The sequence below is a fragment of the Falco peregrinus genome, chromosome 14 (assembly GCF_023634155.1).
Source record: "Falco peregrinus isolate bFalPer1 chromosome 14, bFalPer1.pri, whole genome shotgun sequence".
In the NCBI taxonomy this organism is placed as follows: Eukaryota; Metazoa; Chordata; class Aves; order Falconiformes; family Falconidae; genus Falco; species Falco peregrinus.
Genome location: NC_073734.1, coordinates 16,175,083 through 16,185,892, shown reverse-complemented (window position 1 = coordinate 16,185,892; position 10,810 = coordinate 16,175,083).

The window sequence follows — 10,810 nt, the reverse complement described above, 5'->3', positions numbered from 1 at the left end:
ACCAAGTTTTCCCAAGTCTTTTGCAATCCCCTGCAGTAGTCTGTATTAATTGAAATGGTATTTTTCCAGTGGGGACACAACTTGGAGTGGGTCAGCAAACCCTATGACCTAAGCAGATGTTGTTGGGTTTTAAAGCAGTAAGTACACCAGGTTCTGTTTTTTCCATCCCTCCCCAAGCTTAGTTCATAACTCTGCACAGCAGTGATTGTTTTTACAATGCCTCCCACCCACCAGAAGGGTGTACATGCTATGCAAGCAGAAAATGACCTTAAAAATAAACAACTGTTGGAGTGGTTCACAAGCCAAAAATAGCCCAGCCACTGAATCCACATCCATAGCTGACGTTCCAGTTCCCTGCTCCTGAGGCAAAACTCGCAGTTTCTTCCTAGTAACTGGCTCCAGAAACTTACTTCAGTTTTGAACCTACTCCTCAGTTCTCTTAGACTTCATCTTTTCTTTATCTTATCTGTCCAAAGTTCTTGCTATTATCAGCCCCAAAAGAACTATGAACTGTTTTTATCCACTAATGAAGGACAGGCACGTCTCTAACAAATGCTGTCTTGTTGAGCAAGAGCTTTTCTTAATCACAGCAGGAAAAAAAAAAACCTACAAAAAAACAAACAGGCAAGCTCCACCAAAAACAACCCATCCCCTTTTTGCTGTGCATGCTGTAGTTGATGGTCTTTTTGGGAAATACACGCACTTTCCAGCAGCTGGTGTGTCCCCATTCCTTGCAGGAGGTGGGGATGGAGAAGAGTCAAGGGAGGAAAAGCTGCAACACTGAGTAACTGAATAAGGGCCCCTCACATCATAAACACACACTGCTGTTCTGAGGTGTGGTGTTGTGGAGCTGAAGAGGTGCATGTGAGCACTTGTGCTTCCAGAGGCTTCTGACGTGCACACTGCCCTGCGTGTGCTCCCGAGCCCCCTCCCCGTGCGTCACCCCCCGCAGCCTGTGGTGCTCCCTGCTCTGCAGCCGTGCACCCACCAAGGCTGGGGCTGCCACGGCTTCCAGCAGCACTGGGGGGGGACACCTGCCAAGGCTGGGGCTGCCACGGCTTCCAGCAGCACTGGGGGGGACACCCGCCAAGGCTGGGGCTGCCACGGCTTCCAGAAGACGTTTCACATGGAAGCCCCACGTAACCTAGTGACTCTTTTAACTGTTAATGCATATAGTAAATGGAGCCTGCCCAGGAAAACGTGAGGAAATTGAAACAAAGCCTCTCCCCCCCTTCCTGCAGTTTTGTTAGCCAAGCTGGGGAGCTCGGGCTGGGATGAGAGCCTGGGGCTGCTGGCTGCTGTCCTGCTCAACACATGGGTTATACATCATGGGGTGTGCCCTTACAGTCCAGCCTGGAGTTTTCTCGCCTGATTCTATCTATCTGCAGTGCATTAATGGGGCATTTCCTCATGCTTTGAGGGGGGGGGAGTGGGTGGGGTTTTTTTGAGCTAAATAAATGCCTTACCTGGGATTCATTAAAGTTCTCAAACCCAGCAACTAGTTGGAAGAGCAGCAGCTTGAATGCTCCCTTTGGAAAACCATCTGCAGGCTGGGGATGTTGTGGGGTCACATCCTCCTCTTGAAAGGCTCCCAAAGACAATATGTGGGGATCCGTTGCCAGATGGGGTTCCCTGCTCGGCCCCAGCCTGCAGGGCACAGCTCCGAGCAGCTGTCCCCACCGCACGCCAGCCACGGCACTGCCTGACCCCGGGGTGCGCTGGTACAGGGAATCCGGCTGGCTGGAAAATGCTCCTTCTGCTCCCTCGGGCAGAAACTAGAGCCCAGGCGCTTCTAGAAAAAAGCAAGAGATTTTAGCCCTCAGCAAAATGGTTCCTTTTCTGCTGGGCACGCGAGAGCCAGGGGACAGTCCCTGTAGCTCTCAGGACTCAGAACACTAGTGTGCTGAACGCAGAAAGCAAAACCTGAATGTTAGCATCAGACCTGCTGAAACTGGTGGGGATTCCCCAGTAAAGAGGCAGGAAAACACTAAGGCCATGCAGCGAGGCAATCCTCTCCTGCTCTCCAAAGTCCGTAGGAAGGTGGGGAAGAGGATGACGCTGCTGGAGCAGCCAGTCACAAAAGCTGAAGGAAAGGTAACGGGGAGATTTGCTATGTGAATGAACTGAAAAGAAAGGATCAAAGATGTTCAATGAGACCTGTGTGCCCTGCTGTCCCGAGGCATACCACCAGCTCCAGAACAGCTGACTCAGCAGTTCACAAGCCATTGGAGGCAGCGGGGTGGAGTAAGCCAGCTTCTCAGGCAGAAAGTTGCTCCCAGTTACTCAAACACTGAGTTCCTATCCAAGCAGGAGCTCTGGCTCTGTCACAGCCCACGGCCTCTCCTGACTCACTACCGCTGCAGCGCAGTTCCTCGTATTCCTCAGCCTGGGATTTTTGGTTAGCAGGAGGAATCGAGGAGCACAGATAGTCCCAACTACTGCTGAGCTTTAAAATGATGCATCTCCAATGAAAAATACAGGCTTCTGTTTCTGACTCTTTCAGCTCTAGGCCATGGATCTTTAAGAAAGGTGTCGGCAGGAAGATGTTAAGCTACTGTCACTTCCATGGTGGACACAGTATGGTAAAACATCTCCAAGAAACCCTTGGCCAAGAGCCGAGCACTGGAGATGTTCTCCAGAGCGCCAGGGGAGGAGCACTGCACTCCAGGGAAGCACAGGCTGTACACCATGTTGTAAAGCACCGGACCAGGGTGGGTGCCAGGTCTGTTTTATATCGCACGTTACAGCCAGGAGAAGCCCCAGTGCCACACACGTGTGTGGGAAGGAGCCTCTCCTGGCCACGCATTTGTTGATAAAACCTCCCACCAGGCGCAGCAGCCGGTGCTGCAGTCCCAAGAGGGCGGCTGCCAGACGGGCAGGGAGGCGGTGTGAGTACTGACAGACGCTGAGCGACTCCCTCTGAACTTGGCATTTGGCTTCATTTCCAGTAAGGCCCAGAAATGCGAATAAACTGTAAGCAGGTTTTCCGTAAACCTCTTATAGAGAGGTTCATGGCCCAGAGCGAGTTACACAACCTCTCCAGTCTGCTGTTGTGGGAAGGGCAGAGGAAGAAGAGGGGAGGGAGGTATGGGGGTTTGCTTTAGCAGAGCACTCCTGTGCAGTGCCCTCTCATGCGCGATGGGACCACCCTGGGGCACAGCATCCACTGTCGGCAGCCATGCCGCTGCCTGCGATGCCCCATGCAGCGAGGGAACGCTGCGCCCCTGCTTGAGCTTTGTCTAGCCTCTCCTTTTTTGTCTTAAACACAATGTGTTTTGCTGAGAACCTTAGAAAAAAATGGATTTGAGAAGGGAAAAGCATGAACTCAAGGCCAGACAGGGCCTCTTTTCCTCTAGCAGAGAGCAACAAGTAAAAAAAAAAAAAGTTACACATGGTTTTCATCGAGTTATACATCAGGTAAAACCAGACCTGTGGTGGTTTCACATATAAAGCATCTTCCACAGACACCAGAGGCAAAAGTTAAGTGTGACACTGAGGCATCTCCACAGATTTTTTTCCCCCTCCTGCCGAAGCCCGCAGGAGGATCAGTGTTCCCTAACACCCCCCCCCATCCCCATGTAGCCATTCTCCTGGGACAGCCTCGGAGCATGGCCCTGCTGCCCGGAGGGTGGCCATGGGTGCTGGGGGAGGCTCCAGGCAGCCTGTCGTGGCACACTGGCTCCGCACGCTGCCAGAGCTGCAGGATGAGCCCCATGCCCAGCAGAGTGGCACGCACGGGCTGCCCCTCACGCTCCTCAGATGTCTTGAAGGGCCCAGACGCCGCGGTGCGAGCCGGCAAACAACCCACAAACCAGAGCCACCAGCGCCCAGGCCACAGCTAGGTAGACCTGGTTTCTGTCAGAGTCTCTGACTTGGTGTTTGCTCAGCAGCGAGTTTCAGGCAAACCAGCCCAAGTCTCTCGCTCCTTCCAAAAAATGGCCTTGTTTACTGACTAAACACTTGTTTCTGAGCAGCCCCTAAGCCAGGCAGCCCAGCAAAGCTGCGCTGTGCGCGGCTCACCGAGGCCAGAGGTCCATTGCACGTCCCTGGCAGCCCAGCCCTGCTCCGCAGCGGTACCGGTACCGGAGCAGCTGCCATGGCCGGGCTGCAGAAGTGGGGGAGCTGTCTGAGCATCCTCTCCACAGCGGGAGGGACCCCCACACCACTTGCAGCGGTGTCTCCTCCCGAGGAGAGGCTGTTTTTCACTGACTTGGCAGGATCCAGCTGCTCTCCCTCACACCCTCCTCACACAGCTGACTTTACTGAATAGCCCTGGGGGAGCAGAGGGAGGAGTGATGCTGTGTGTTACCCCTGCAAGCGCCTTTGCAGCAGAACCCTCTGCTGCAGTTCCTGCAGGGGGGATGCCTTACCCTCAAACCTCAACAGAGACAGGCTGGTGTCAGCCACACCTGTCCCATACCCAGGGGAGGACTTGTCCCACTGGGTATCCAGCTGCAGACGCATTTGTTCATTCTACTAGTACCACATTCAAGGCAGAGACACCCGCAGGCCAGCAGGCTGAGCAACCCCTGTATCTGTGCTGGGTGCCAACAGGCACTTGGGACGTCACACGCTGCAGCCATCTGTTTGCAAGGAAACAGCCTTATCGACAAGAGGCTCTACAAAATCCACTGGTAAAGCTACGCTGTTAATCCAGGGAGAACAACAAATGGAGACTGTCACACTTCACTGTTTCAAGACTTCAGCAGTAGCATTGCTGTTCCTGTAATACAGCAGCTAGAGGCGTTACCTTCGTAAAAACAGGGTCTGTAATGCAGCTGGTGTAGCCCCCGAGCAAGGGCAGCCCCACACAGCAGACCCCTGGAGCCCCAAAGCAGCCCCTTCTGGAGCAGCAGCGCTGCAAGCACCCTGGCAGGCACCAAGCAAGCATCCCTCCTGCCAGCTGACATTCCCTCTCTCTCCTCAGGGACATACAATAGCCAAAGCCCAGCATATGGCTGCGGCACAGAAAGGATTCTGAAGGATATATTTCTTGGTTTAGACCTTACAAGTCAGACACAGACTGGTAAAAACCGGGTTACTCCTCCACACAGCCTCCCATTTCAGCACCCTCACCACTCTGGAGAACCATCTGAGCAATCCATGAAGCATGGGGGAGCCCCCAGGGTCACAACTCCTCTTCCCCGTGCAAGATGGGGGAAGGATCCCACGTTGGAAGCAGGCAGAGGAGCTGGTCATTACCCAAGCACAAGCAATGCATCTCCCCAGACACAAGTTTTCACAGGCAGCTCCAGAGCCAGCCCTGGTGTTAACAGCTGTCTGAAGCACAGCAGGCTGATGACCTCCAGTACAGCTCTGCCTTCCACCCAGCAGCACTTGAACTTTCTCCTCCCTGCCCATCCTCCCTCCCCCGGATTTGTCCATTGTGTTTATTTTTCCAGCCTGAAAATTTTCCAGGGTTTTCCTGGAGCTGGCTCGCCCAGCTATGCCAGTGGGACACCTGCTGTGACGGGGGCACATGGCAGCTGCCCACGCAGGGCACGGCAGGCAGGGCATCCCCCCGCTGAACCAGCCCTGCACAACAGGCACCTCTGCCAGCTGGGGGTCTGCTGGCTGCAGGGTCAGGGAGAACAGCAAAATAGGGGAAGAGAAGGAGGGGTTTTTTTAATATAAACTTTAAATTAGTTCTGTGAGAACACTTAAACATTCAAAAAGGAAACATGAGGAACTTTTCAATCAGCATATGACCCTTGTAATCAGTCTCTGTAAAACAACTTTTTCTTCTGCAAAGCAAAGCAATAGCATGACCATATCTTAATACAACTTCCACTGTATGTGGGTGTGAATAAAGGAACTTCACTTCTTTAAAAGTACTGTCTGGTGATTTGGATTCTGGTGGCATGGAGACATTTTCTTCTTGCTGCAAGCAATAAAGACATCTGGTTTAATTTTTAAGCTGATACTGCAATTTTAAGAACATGAAATAACTGACTGCAGCTGATGGACTGAGAGGTGAAGGTTTCCTACTTCTGTTTAATCACTTGTTTGTACGCAGGGAAGCATTCAGGGAGGCAGGCTCCACTCCTGAGCAGGATAAGAGGCACAAAGGCAAACAGGCAGGTCTTCCCCTGTCACAGGAAAACCCTTCTGTACAACACAAAGCGTGCTGCACTGTTTCCAGAACGTGATTGCTTTGGCAGCACATGCGTCATATTTCAGCCGTGGTAGCACATATGTTGGCACAATACTGCAGAAATTGTGCACTGCATGTGTTTGGGATAACATATGAAAGCAGTGTTAATACACCAGAGCCAGAGTTCACCTACCCCAAAATGATGAGGGATGCCATGCCAGAGGCACCTACAGAGCCATACTTTGCTGCTTTCGTCGTTTGGCAGCCCATGGTGGGAAACTTCTCAATGATTGTGGACCGGTCCATTTAGTAGTCCTTGCTGCCACCAATCTGCCTAATCACTTTCCGAACACACTTGCGTTTTGGCACCTAGAGCATCCTGTGCCAATTAGCGCTGCATTCCGTTACACTGTGGGAACAAGCACTTCCCCTCACCCCCGCCAGCCCAGCGGGTGCACCCTGCCTTCCATGCCACGGTATTGTTCCTCCCGTTCACCTCTGTGCTGTTCACCGCCATGACCAAAGCTCTCCCCATTAGCATCCTTTCCAGGTTGAACAGTTTTAAACCAGCCCATCTCTCTTTACACAGATGTCCTCCCATACAGCGTTACCCTTCTCTGTATCCTTCGTAGCGCTGCAATGCCCTTTTTGACTCCAAAAGGACTAATCAGAGTGGACTGAGCAGGCTGCACAGGCTGTTCAAGATGTGCCCGCTACCTGGATTTATCCAGTGACCTAAAAACATTTATTACCACCTTCTTGATTTCCTTCCCCATCAGTCCTAACCTTCACATTGCCTTCTGACCTGCTGCTGAGCACTGAGCCTGTATTGTTAGAAATCTGTCCACAGTGACCTCAAGCTCTTTCCTGAGAGAAAATAGGTCACTTGGAGCCCAGCACTGTGACTACATAATCAGGGTTATCTTTCATCTGGTGGCATTTACCAATATAAACCAGTACCTACTGTTCTACTGGCTGCTGGCTCGCATCAATGCTAGCGTGGATGGCAGGCACCAGAGGGCTGTGGACAAGTGGCTTCACTGCCCAGAAAGGCTTTGGCACCGTGCAGGTACATAGAGCATGCGCTCTATTCCCTGACACGTCAGCGCAGCACAGCATGACCTTATTCTCGTTTGCAACCAGTACACACCAGTATGACACTGTAATTAGAACACAGCACCAGCAGCGCAGAAATTGGGGCTCTTCAGTTAAGCTGAGCAGTGCTGGGTTTAACTCAGTGGCACTGGGACTGCATCCTCTGGGCAGGGCCAAGAGGTGGCGGAGGCCATAGGCACGGGTGGAACCTGAGCTGCTGCGAAACACTGGAGCCACTTTTTTAAATATTTGGCATTGTGCTGCTTTGCATGAGTATTAGAGGTTCCCAAAGATGCACCAAGCCTATCCAAAAAGCATGGGGCAGCTTTGAAGCTGACTCAGTTGTTGGGGTGTGAGCAGCCAGGAGTTGGTTAATTGATTTCCTGATTGCTATCTGAAGACACCATCCAATTTTGGTTTATTGCACAACAATACAGTACGGTTAAATTATGCACAATAGAAATACATACCTTTGTCGCAAGTCTGCGTGGCAGCTTAATTAGTTAGTATCAGCAGAGCACTTTGAAGACGTAAAGCACTACAAGAGTGCTCCTTATTATCCTCATTGCTACTTATCATTAGTGGCACAACGTGAAGGCTAATCTTCCCCCTGTACTCACCGGGGATGTGCTGCCGCCATTGTCAGCAGCCCCAGTCCCACGGGCCAGGCTGAGGACTTGAAAGCCCGAAATTAGGATTAGACTCAGCGTCAGCACAGGCTCCTGCAGAGTTAAACTTCAGAGACAGCAGAAAGCCTCAAGTATGCAGGCGACTGCCAGGCGATGGGAGGCTGTTCGCTGTGGTTATGGAACAAATATTTTTATACACAGATTCCTGGAGAGAATGGCTGGGAAAAAGCAAGCAAGCCCCTTTTATGGAAACCAACAAAATCACATCCAAGAGCCTGCCTTGCCAGCACCCTGTTTAGCTTTTTATTACTGACTTTGTTCCTGTATAAGCAATTAATAAACTGCAGTTTGGTCCAAAGTCTGTTGCGTGAACTTCAGCTCATGGACAGGCACAGAGCAGGCAGCTGATTCTTACTGATACTCCAGCAAGCCTTCCGCTTTAACGCAGTATTTGCTGAACTGTTTTGCCTTGTCCCCTGTTTTCTTGAGTAAATTTGCCTTTTTTTTTTTTTTTTTTTTTCAAAAAAGAAGCATTTGCTCTTGCACTTAGTCTCTCCCAAGCCCAAATATTACATTCAGCTGTTGTGCCTTTTGTAACCTTTGCTGCTCTACAAGGGAGCAAATCTTTTAACTGAGGATTTTGAAAATCTGGTTATGTAGGGCTTAAAATAAACCCGGAAGGTAGAAAAGTTAGATGGCCACCTTACTTTGGCCTGAAAGAGTGGAATCCTTAGAGGTTTGAATAAACACAGGTGGCAGTCAAAAGTCAGAGCTGCCCTGGCCTCCTTTCTTTCTGCAGAAAACTTCCATCAGTATCAAGCAGAATTGCCTGCCAGGGAGAGGGCAGAAATCTAGAGGAACTGTCTGTTGGCACAGTTAGCTGGGCAAGAACGAAAAATCACCTTGGAAATCCATACACATATCAGAAGAATGAGCTTACCTACAGTTCTGAGCCCAGGATAGGCTTCACCCACTGGCTCATACAGTTCAGCAGGAGATGCAGATCTCCTCCAGCTGGGAGGGAATGCTGGTGTGGTATAGTCGAGGCGAAGCACACATCTGCTCCGGCTCCATGATCTCTCTCGCCGGGATCCCTCCTACCTCTATCAGAGTTCAGGGGCTGATTCTGACTCAGCTGGTTGATTCTCCAATTATTTTGTTGTAACAGCTCAACAGAAGGAGCTGCTCAGGGATCTGCAGCAGGGCGAGGTAAAAATAAGACCTTCAGAGCTTTTGCTTTATCAGTTTTGACCCCAAATGACAAAGATTATTAATCATATCTTATTGACTGATGCAGAAATAACAAACCCTTCTTGCTGTCTTCACATTACACATACAAGGGGATATCCGAGTGCTCTACTCCAAAGCAGCATGTCAGAGCACAGGAAAGATTTAATTTCACCCTAAATCACTCCTGCCCACCGAGACTGAGCAGGAAATAAGAAATACAAAACATTTGTATCCTGTTAGACACTCCTGTGCAGGGTCTAATTAGTTAAGGTCAAACACCAGTGTAAATCTTTCATTCCCCTGCAACAAAGTAAGTAGCTACATTTCACAACCTAGCAGTTTCTTCTTCATCCCGATGGCTGCAAACCTCTGCTAACATTTATTACGTTCCTCCTCCTTCGATGCATGAGCTCTGACTACAGGATCAGCGAGTGGTTAGCTGCATAATAGCACTATCACATTTTTGTACCACACCATTTCCTATTGATAGATTACAAAGCGTTTACCAGAAAACGCATTCAGGATCGAGACGGGAAGTTACTCAAGGTCACCCAGCAAACAAGCAGAACATCCAGGGAAGGTGGTACCTCTCCTGAGGTCCAGCAAAACGGGCTTTCCACCGAGCTGCACCGCTTTCCCTGCTGACAGACCTTCATTGAAACATCAGCAGTGACACTAGATGAAACCAGACCATTTTGAGGGAATTGCGAGGGTAGAGATGTCCAAATGCAGTGTCTTTACCAAATGTTGAAAGCTATAATGTTCACATTTGTCTAAATCCTTCCTGCTGAACAGTCATCCAAAGAAATGAATGCCTTCATTTTTGCAGAGTTCAGAGTAATTTTATATATTTACCTCTTAGGCTCTTCTGGAATTCATAAATCACAGTTAATGAGAAGTATTAGCACACACTTACTGCAATTATGTGATGAATGTTTGATTTCTGGCTTAGAGCCTGAAAAATACATAGATTTCTGTGATCTCTAGAAAGGTAAAGATGAAACCTCATGTTTTAATTAGGGCCTAATAGCTTTAGTTCACTGCAATGCAAAGGCCTTTGGTTTTTTAAAAGCTTTCCAACCCAGCTGAAAGTCTGCTATTCAATTAGTCTGGAGTTATACATCAGCTGGTCAAGCAATGATAGCCTTTCTAAGAAGCTATTCCTTTCTCTGTAAGGGCTTTTACTCTGGGGAAAAAAACGCATTGCTTTTCCATCCTCTGGCTGCACCAGTGCTGCTCAACTGCTGGTGGAAACTGAGCTCGGCAGGTCCTACCACAGCAGCTACACAGGATTAAACCCTTGAGTGTGCCCCTATTCCACTAGTGAGCACTGCTGGAGCCGCTGCAACGCTGTGAGGAAAAAATGGAAAAAAATAATTTCGACATGAATCTGCATAGTTTTTAACAGAAATATTAAGATTGGTATAAATTATGTATGACCAGAAATACACGTGCGTGCAAGCACTAGAACAGCAATTACAAGAGGGGCCTATATGGAGAGCAAGGGATGCCACTGCATCCAGCGGAGGAATGCGTCGCTGCGGTCAGATGCCGGGGGTCCCACAGTGCAGACGGCTCCTGAACAGCAGAGCCAGTGCGGGCAGCAGGACAGTGGCGGAGCTTGCAGCAAACCGCAGATGCCAGCCCTCCTCCTGTTAGCCCAGTGGGCTAAGGGGCTAGCAGGAAGGCAATAGCAATAGGATACAAAAGATATCCTAAAGGATATAAAAGATGTGTCCAAATAGTTCATCACTTACAATCA